This window comes from Geospiza fortis, unplaced genomic scaffold, assembly GCF_000277835.1.
Source record: "Geospiza fortis unplaced genomic scaffold, GeoFor_1.0 scaffold157, whole genome shotgun sequence".
Lineage (NCBI taxonomy): Eukaryota > Metazoa > Chordata > Aves > Passeriformes > Thraupidae > Geospiza > Geospiza fortis.
In genome coordinates, this window is record NW_005054314.1 from 9,047,027 (window position 1) to 9,057,361 (window position 10,335).

Below are 10,335 nucleotides of genomic sequence, written 5' to 3' on the forward strand. Positions count from 1 at the left end.
CAATAAATTTGGCTCAGAGTTGGCACAGAGCTGTGACTTTCTGAAAGAGCTATAGATTAAACAAACTCAGGTAATCCAAAGCATTTTCTCACAGTGTTGGCTCGTTAGGGTTCACACAGAGCTTTCCTTCCTGGTGACAAAGGTGTTAATGAGTAAACACCCGTCAGGCACTCACCTGGCTGGGGTCAGACGCTGCTGGGGCACGTAGAACTCCAGACTAGCTCCTGCAAACAGCGATCCCTCGGCTTCTTAACGTGGAATTCTCTGGGCTGTACCACGATCACATCTCTAGGGGGGTGTGTGCCGGGATAACTCTTCCAGGGATGTCCCAGGGACACCCGGAAAGCTCCGAGCTGACCAAAAGTGCAGAGGCTCATGCGCTCCTGACACACAAACCATCAGCTGTGGCTGTGGCTGGAACTGTGAATGAACTCTTAAAGAAGGAGATAAGGCCAGGCTGTTTGGCAAGAATTGCAGGGTTTGTTTGGATTTTTTTTTAATTTTTTTTTTTTGGTAGGGAAAACAACAGATTAATGTGCACCGTGAAAAAAAAAATGTTACATTCCTTATTAGACTGCATAGCACTCATTCTTTTCTCTCTGTCCTAGTAAAGGAATTGGTATCACTTCATGGGGGTAACAAAGTTTAGAACACAGAAAATAATACATTTCTCGGTGCTGTAGCAAAATAAAAAGGAGGACACAAAGAAATTCTCAACAAGAAATGGTTTTGGAAAAACAAGCTTCTCTCCATACTTTGCTGAGCCTCAATTTCCTTTGGGTAAATCCTAAACATCTGGGTTAATTTGACTTGATTTTTTTCTGATTTGAGGACTATAATACCTTTATTTTGCCATTATGTGGCTTTTATTTGTATTTTAGTAAATGTAGTCCCATTTTTGAACAAGCAGCATTTCAAAATGCATTACAAAATTTCATCTGTACTGTAGTTTTATATATTCTCCACAGTTTTCTTCCTCCATTTAATCCTCATTTTAGCATAACTGGTCTAAGTTTACAAATAGGTTCATTCCTTCTCCTCAACATTATTATTGAGCAAATTTCCTAGAGGAGATTGGACCTCAGGGGATGAGTGACATCCACAAACTACTCTGAAGATGATTAAGAAGTATCACAAATTTCTGCACTGCAGGACTATTTGCCCTTTTACCCCAATTCCTTTAGAACGCACGCTGACATTTGGACTGAAAGTCCCTGGAAGCTGCCACTACAGTTTTACCATTTCATGAGTAAAAAAGCCTTACAAACTAAAGCCATGTGTTTCCAATTCCTGATTGAGTAAGTAGCCCAGAGTTTAAATCATAATAAAAAGCTGATGCCTGTATATTACATGCACACTGTGATTCATTTGCACAGCTGAGGGAAGAACATGAAAACTCCCACAAGAGCACAACAAAATTCCACTCTCTGAGCTGATAATAATATTCACAGCTTATAAGAAGTGTTCTCGCAGTAGCTGCCTTTGCTTTGATCCAGTGCAGAACAAAACCATGAGAACTTTTTGATGTGAGCGGTGTAATCCAAGAATTGGATGGGATTTGTCTGGGCTGAGGAGGAGCTCTTGCTGGAAGTCTTGTCAGAAACAGAAATTCCTTTGGACAGGCAGCAAGATGAGCTACACAGATGGCAACTAATGGAAAAAAAAAATCTGGAAAAGAGGTCTCAGTTATTGTGAACCATTTAACCTTACAACATCGTACCTGAAATCCTTGAATGATCCCTGCAGCCTTTAGCTTCCTTGATGGATGTGTCACCTCCTCTGGACTGGTTTCCATCCATGACTGTGCTGCATCTCCTGGTGTCCCCAGTTTCCTCACTGCTCTCCTGCACAGCCTGCAGGCACTCCCTGAGCAGTGCCCCACCACACTTCCCCTGCTCCAGACTTGCTGCTTTCTAAACCTGACTCCTCCTGCACCCTCAGCAGCAAACCAGAGCCAGCCTGTTTTGTAAAGAGACACCACAGTGCAAGGAAGCCCCAGAACTTGCTCCTTCACGAGGTCTTCTATACCCCACATCTGTATGCTCAGCACCTTGAGCTCAGAGCCCATCACACCTTCAGAAATTCCTGCCTGTCACCTTGCACACACCCCACTGCCAGGTTCTTGTGTCCCACCAGAGATATGTTCATCTATTATTCACTTAATTTCATGGGGCAATTTATTAATAAAGCATGAGGTGGTTTCCAGCAGAGATTTGACTTAAATCCTACATATTTACTCTACCCTTTCTAATTTAAGCAGTTTGAATAAAGAAGAGCCCAAGAAATCTGAAAACTAAGCAAGATTCACTGAAAATTTTCAGAGTTGTATATCCAGTCATGCCTGATTTTGCTGAACAACAGCATTTTGAACCTGGATCACTCCTCTTTCACATTGTGGAATTTTGATAACAGGTTCCTTCCTACTTTATCCTAAAGCATAAATGACAAGATGGGTTGGAGTAATGGATCAGTCCCAGACTGGTGGCTTGCTAGCACTGAGTTAAAGGAAGACAATCCCTAAAACAAAAGTAACAGAAGAGGCTGTGCTTTGCCCCTGTCTACAGCTGTAACAGAGGCTGAATGTGTACAGAGCAGGCTTTATCCCCCGACTACCTTAACCACAATCAGAAGAAAAAATTCTAAAAAGACAAGGCAGCACTACCCTGCGGGGTTTGAAGTAGAGTTTGGAGTTATTTTCCAGGCAGACTGGTCACAGGCGGAAGGAGGAGCAAGGGAACAGCCCAGCGAGGGAAGGGCCCTGGGATTTATTTCCCTGCAGGACACACGAAATCCTCCCTCCCTCCCTCCTGCGAGCCCGGGGAGGGGGGAGCGTGGCCGCGAGGTGGCGGCATCGCCCAGGGATGCGAGGGTGGGAAAGGCGAGGGATGGGTGAGATAGACAAGGCAAGGGAGAGGCGGAAAAGGCAAGGATGGGGAGGGAAAGGCAAGGGAGAGGTGGGACAGGCAAGGGAAGGGACGAGTAGCTAAGGTGTGATAGCTCCCTTGCCTTACCTTGCATATTCTTCCCTTGCCTTACACTGCCTACCCTTCCCTTGCCTTAATACACCTTGCCTTGCCTACTGCTCCCTTGCCTTCCCTTCCCTGCACCTCTTGCCTTCTTTGCCAGCCCAGCCCCACCATGAGCTCCACCACTACAGCTGCTCTCCCATCCCAACCCCACAGTTATTTCAGCTCCAACCTCACAAGCTTTATTTCACTGCCAGCTCAGTTTCCACTCCAGCTCTCCATCTCCCCACTTGCTGTCACATGAAGCTGCTCCAGGTTCTTGGCAGCATCTTCATTTTATTTCCAACCCTTCAGTCCCTACCCTGTCCCTGCCCCACAGGGGTTTCGCCCCCAGCCATACCATGTTTATGTCTTGCCAGCAGTGGGCTCCCATGTGCTGCTGGAGGGAGTCACAGGTGGGCAGCAAGGGGAGAGAGGGATGGGGCAGGGCCGGGCTGGAAGTTGGAGTAGGGGTGGGGACCGAGAAGGGGATGTTACAGAAGAGGGCTGAGGGAAGAAGGTAAGGATTAGGAGGGGGCAATCCCAAATGGCCCAGACCAAAGCTGCAGCAAAATAAAACTCTGGTTACCTTGGCAGACTCAAAGGCCTCCTGCAATCTGCCATCAGGAACCTGGGCTGGTGAGATCGTTTCTCAGAGAAAACAACCAATGTCAGTCTACAGGGGCCTGTTGGCCTGAGTGGAGGGCCACAGAGACAGAGCCATGTTTTGACAGTTCTGTGTTCCCCTTGGGATGCCCTTTGCAGCTGCAGCGTGCCTGGAGCTCTGGGCTTGGTGGTTTTCAGAACCCTAGCAGATGAGCAGGCACCCACAGCCGCAGGCTCCTGAACAAAAACATGAGCGCTTTTCCTTGGGAAACAAAACTCACCCATCCAGGTTCCTGATGGCAGATTGCAGGAGCCTCTTGGCACTGTCAAACCAGCCCCAGTTGGCACTGGTGCCAGCTTGGGTCTGGGAGGCATCCTGGTTTTGTCCCCCTTGAGATGCCTTTTGCAGCTGCAGTGTGCCTGCAGCTCTGGGCTTTGTGATTTTCAGAAGCCTAACCCTAACCCTAGGCACTGCTGGGGGCTGGTGCAGAGCCTATGTGGGGAAAGTTGTCCTCGAATGAGAGGTTTGTGGGATGCAGCCCAGTAGAGATTGAAGTAATATTAAAAAATATAAGCAATAAATTTATTTTATTCTGTTATTATGTTGCTTTTATGTTCCACTAATGTTTTGCAGTAGAGTATTTTTATTGTATTTTTTTATTCTTTTACTAGGTAAGTGTCACAGACATCTTTTATGAAAAATCCTTTCCTTAGGATTTTCCTCCTGAGAAGCTGAGAGGCCTCAGGAACAAAATGTAAGTAATGATTATCTGCTGCTGTGGAATGCAACAGGTACATCTTTGATTGGCCCATGCTGGTTGTTTGTAATTAATGGCCAATCACAGCCCAGCTGTCTCAGACAGTGAGTCCGGGCCACAATTGTTATCATTCCTTCTTTTTCTATTCTTAGCTAACCTTCTGATGAAATCCTTTCTTCTATTCTTTTAGTATAGTTTTAATGTAATATATATCATAAAATAATAAATCAAGCCTTCTGAAACATGGAGTCAGATCCTCATCTCTTCCCTCATCCAAAAACCCCTGTGAACACCATCACAGGTAAGTAGTGTTTATGAAATAAAGGTTGTAGGACTGGGGCCACAGGGGACATAAAGGCTTGGCACAGGAGGCAGACCCAAACCCACATGGAGCTGAAATAAATGCCACAGGGAAGGAGATGGAGCTGCCCAGGGGCTTCCAGCCTAGCCAGGGGTGGATTCTCAGGGGGGCTCCTGGGGCTCAGAACCAGCCCAAGGGCACATTTTGGGATGGGAAACCTTGGGCTCACAGGCTGCTCCTTGCCCCTGTTGCCAGCTGGGGTGAGATGGAAAGGTGTGTGTGTTTGGGATCAGGTCTCGTTAGCAGAGCCCATTTGGGATGGGTGTGACAGCTCATGGAGATACTGAAGTGGCAATGACAGTGACTGGTTTGTGTCCTTGTTAACAGCCCTGGGCTGCAGTGAGAACCAGGAGCAGCTTTTAGCTGGAGGCAGAGGGAAGCTGAGGAGCTGGAGCTGAGGCAGCACAGCTGGCAAGACATAAACATGGTATGGGTGGGGGTGAAACCCCTGTGGGGCAGGGACAGGGTAGGGACTGAAGGGTTGGAGAGAAAATGAAGATGTTGCCAAGATCCTGGAGCAGCTTCACCTGACAGCAGTGGGGAGATGGAGAGCTGGAGTGGAAACTGAGCTGGCAGTGAAATAAAGCTTGTGAGGTTGGAGCTGAAATAACTGTGGGGTTGGGATGGGAGAGCAGCTGTAGTGGTGGAGCTGGGCTGGAGCTATAGCAAAGATCCTGCTGTGAGAACCTACCATCAGCTACCTGATGGCAATGGGAAGAAGTGGAACGAGCTGAACGGGCAGAGCTGGCAGTAAAATAAAGCTTGTGGGGCTGGGATGTTGTCATTATATTGCAAGAGTTCTATTGTCATTACATTGCAAGGGCTCCATATTGATAGAGTTTCACACCTCCTTGATGTTTCGTGTAGGCAGCTCCTCTAGGCACTGACTCTTCCTTGTCCTCACAGCAGCCAACCAATCCACTCTTTTATAACACTCTTCTGATTGGCTACAGGTGTGGCTGCTAACATCAGGCCCGCTCCTAATCTTTAGTAATTGATTCAGCTGCAACTATTTAGGGGCTAAGATGACATTCTATACCACCTTCATTTACTCATTCTGTATCCCCCTACAGTGGGATAGGGGCTAAGGGAGCTGAAATCACCAGTTCTTCCCCACTTCTCTGGCACTGAGGGCCCTGTGCAGTGGAGCAGGACGGGTGTTTTTTGGGGCACACAGGACACATCCCCTGCTGCCATTCACCCTCTGTGTGGGCAGGCATCAATCAAGCTGAAAAACACACATGAAGAGAAAACTCCCTGAGGGGCTCACAGAGACAGAAGTTCCCTTCTCTTTGAATTGCCATTCGTATTCCGAGTGTTGTGTAAACATTAAATATTTAAAACATTGCCTGTAGCATTCTTGTTCTGCGGTGGGATTTGGATAAAGCCATTCCTGTCTCAGGGTCATGAGAAATGTGCTCAGGCTTAGCGTGTTCCCCTTCTCCATCGGAGATTCCAGGGCCTCCGGGAGTGCTGCCCCTCTCACACAGCCTGAAATCAGAGCCTTGTTTAATGTTGGCAGGAGCTGGACGGGGTTTGGCTCATGTTTGCCCTGTCATTCCTGGTCTGTGGGATGCTGCTGCTGCAGGAACAGTGTCCAAACCTCCCTCAGCATAGGAGCAGCTCTGCACTCCCAGACACAACCCACTGCACCAAGCTTTTTTTGCATGCCCAGGCCATGCTCACTGCAGTTTACATCTGCTTTGAGCACTGGGATGTTCCACCTTGGAACACGCCATTTTTGGTGGCATGTTGATCATGCAATGCCATTTTTTATCTAGTGAATGTTTGTCTTCTTGCAGTTTCAGGTGCCAGCTCTGCTCTCGCAGTGCTGGTGATTTCTTGTGCTCTTGTAGTTTCCCAGGTGAAACTCTTCACATGGAGTCTGAAGGTGTGATTATCCCCATCCTGCTGGCACCTGGAGACCAAAGAAATTCTAAGCCCATTCTGGGCACTTGTTGTGTTTTTTCTGTGGTCTCAGGTGATTCCCCAGGTGACACAGAAATCTGTGGCCACATCAAGAGCTGAAAGTCTCCTGAGTTTCAACCTACTACTCTAAACATTATTTTCCTAGTTCTGGTGCCAGGCATTTAGATGATCTACTTTTCTGACCAGAAAAGTGGAGTATGGTGAGTCATTTAAAAAATTAAGGATATTAAGGGCAGGCTTGGTTTTATGTACCTAAATCTATGTCAAGGGGACAGAAAGGTGTTTTTTAGTTTCTGTTTTAATGGGGTATGCCTTGTGGGGATGCTGCACTGGCCTGTGTGTGCCTGAAGCCTGTTCCAGGGGACTTTGTCACAAAACACAGGAATAAGGGAATTGTCCTTTAAGAGGAGAGCACGGGAGGACACATTTGCCCTTGTCCTCAAGTTCTCCAGCACATAACTGCATCCCCTCCCCACCCAAAGCATGACCCATTCATTTGCAGAGCTACAATAGCTTGGCCTCATCTCCCTGCACTTGGCTCCTGCTCCCGCTGTGTGTGCACAAGCAGTGCCTGGGTGGGCGACCTCATTTGAGAGCTGATTTCATTATAGATCAACTGTGTTCCTCCTCTCATGGATCTCATAGTTATCTTCCTCCCTGATGAGGACTTCTTAATTAAAGCAAGGACAATTTGTGACAGAATGGCATTTTCCGAAGATTTTCTTTCGTGCTTGCACAAATGTGTCTCTCTCCAGAGGCCAGGCTGGTCATGTGTTAATTTAAAATGAAGGTTTTATTGCTGCGCCCTGCTCTAGGTGCTGCTCACCTTTCTAGGCAGTGCTGGAAGAAACATCATTTACAGGTTGATGACAGATTTGGCTGCAGGTTATTCCAGGCTCCTGTCCTGTGTTTTTTCAACCTTATGTTGGCATTGGTGCCTTATTTTTCAGCAAAACTGAGGCCATGTCAGAGTGGCATCTTTGTTCCCCTCCTCTTCCCAAGAAGAGTAATTGACTTCTCCTGTTCCACCAACCCTGAAGACCTGAGCAGATCCCAGGAAGGTCCTTTTGCTTCCCCCAGTGTTCCCTTCCACGGGCTGTGGCACTTACAGGGACCCTGCCATGTCCCCAAAGACACCGAGGCCACATCAGAGAGCAAGGGGGCTGTGCTGCCTCCCAGCAGTGCTGCCCAGCTCAGCCCCTGCCCTGTCACACGGGGGGATGATCTCAGGTGGCCTGGTTTAACCCGAGCCCCTGGTTTAACCCCAACCCCACACAGCTGCTCACCCACTGCCTTCCCAGGGTGTGACCATTTTCACAGGGGTTCTTGGATGAGGGAAGAGATGAGGATCTGACTCCATGTTTCAGAAGGCTTGATTTATTATTTTATGATGTATATTACATTAAAACTATACTAAAAGAATAGACGAAAAGGTTTCATCACAAGGCTAGCTAAGCTAAGAATAGAATCAGAAAGAATGATAACAAAGCTTCTGTCTCAGAGAATCTGAGCCAGCTGACTGTCATTGGCCATTAATTACAAACAAACTAAAATGAGCCAATCACAGATGCACCTGTTGCATTCCACAGCAGCAGATAACCATTGTTTACATTTTGTTCCTGAGGCCTCTCAGCTTCTCAGGAGGAAAAATCCTAAGGAAAGGATTTTTCATGAGAAGATGTCTGCGACACCAGGGGATGGGGAGGAGTCAGAGGGGTTCAAAAGGGAGAGAACTCGTGGGTTGAGACAAAGAGAGTTTAATGCATCAGAAATTAAGAAACTAATGATGATGATGACAATAAAAGAGAATTACAACGTACAAAGCAAGTGGTGCGCAATGCAGTTGTCCAGCCCATGGATGGCTTTCCCTCAGTTTATGTGATAAGCATGACTCCAGATGGTCTGCAATATCCCTGGGTCAGTTGGGGTCAGCTGTCCTGACTGTGACCCCTCCATGCTCCTTGTGCCCTGAATCTCCTCACTGGCAGGGCATGAGAAGCTGAAAGGTCTGAGCACAGACACTGCTTAGCCATGACTGAAAACAAGTGTGTTGTCAACATTATCCTCACAACAACTCCAAACCACAACACTTAGTGCTACTGGGAAGAAAATTAACTCTCTCCCAGCCAAAACAAAGCCAGGGAACTCTTGGTCAGGTCTCTCATGTTCAGAATGTGAATATTAAAAGGTTTTGCATAAGTTTTTAAGGCAGCTAAAGATGCAGGTCAGCCTGATGAGGCTGACAAAGCACTGATACAATTAAAGCAGTGCCACTGGGGTGTTCATCCCACTCAGGGGCTTTCACAGCTCCCTGGAGAATCTCCCCATGGTTATGGTCACTCCCATCCTTTGGGACGCCTCTGCTTTAGAACGTGGTCCAGCACTGCCTGGTGTGTTGTAGGGAGCACAGCACAGAGCCAGCCTGGGGTGACAACCTGAAAAAACCTTAAATCACAAGATTTGATGGCAGATGGTGAAAGGGAGCAGCAGAAAGTGGGATCAAACTCTGGATTTGATGACCCAGGCTCAGGAAGCCCAAAATCTGAACACAGATGCTGAGCATCATTTCCAGGGTTCTAAAATCCTCCTCTGTGTTGTCTTCACAAACCAGGAAAAGCAGAAGGCAGCAGCCAAGGGGTTTTGAACCAGGCCAGAAGTTACTTCAGTCCAAGCAACTGATACCACATAAGGGCTGACACACTTGGACTGAGACCTTTCAGGAGCAAACACTTTTGCTGCTCTGATGTACCAACATTTTCCAGGACCCCTGATGTTCATTTCTGTCTAGATCCAGGCTGATGCAGGAGGAAGGCCAGGCTGTGGAAGCTGAATTTTGCTCTCACTGGCACAACAATAAATCTGGAGTGATTCCACATGTGCCAGAGGAGTTCCTGCTAAGACAGCAGCATCATTTCCAATGGCTTGCCATGCTGCTTGGGGGTGCCACACTACCAGTGTTTAGATTTCCTTTTAACTGTCTTTCCAGAGTCCCTGGAATAGCTGTGATAGATGTACACAGCAGGTTTTTCAGAACTTTTTGCATGGGCAGGAGCACTTCCTCCAGGATTTTATTAGCCTGATCCAACACATAGCCCCTGAAAGAGACACCAGGCTGCTTTGTTGTTGGCTCCTCAAGTGCGCAGGGACACAAGCAGAGAGTTTTCTAAAGCACTCGTTCTGCTTTTCTGATAACATTTCCTTCAGTTTCAGCCCATGCACATTCACATAAAGGCTGGCCTGAGTGTGGTTTTCTCCTGGTTTCATGATGGGAACTGCATTTTTTCCCACGTGGCCTTTCCCTGCAAACAGAACTGCGCTGTCTGTGCTGCTCTGGCCTGTCCAGGCACAAGTGGGTGCCAGCACTTTGCCAAGAGGGGCGATGGGTTGGTGGCCCAAGCTTTATTGTCATTTCTCAGGGCCCACAGGGAAGAAAGCTTTTGTCCTCACTGTGGTTCTGACAGAGAGGCTGGGAAAGGAAAACTTGGAGCTTTTTCAGGCCTGTGTGGGAAGGCAGGACAAACACAGTGCAGCTCTCAAATCTCACCAAACTTCCCCAAACTCATGCGGGACTGCATGGGCCTTGCCCAGGCTCTGGAGGCCAGGGCAGGGTTCAGATGGGGGCCACATCTGCTGCTCTGAACCCACAGTTTTATCTGCAGTGCTCACACAGGGAAAG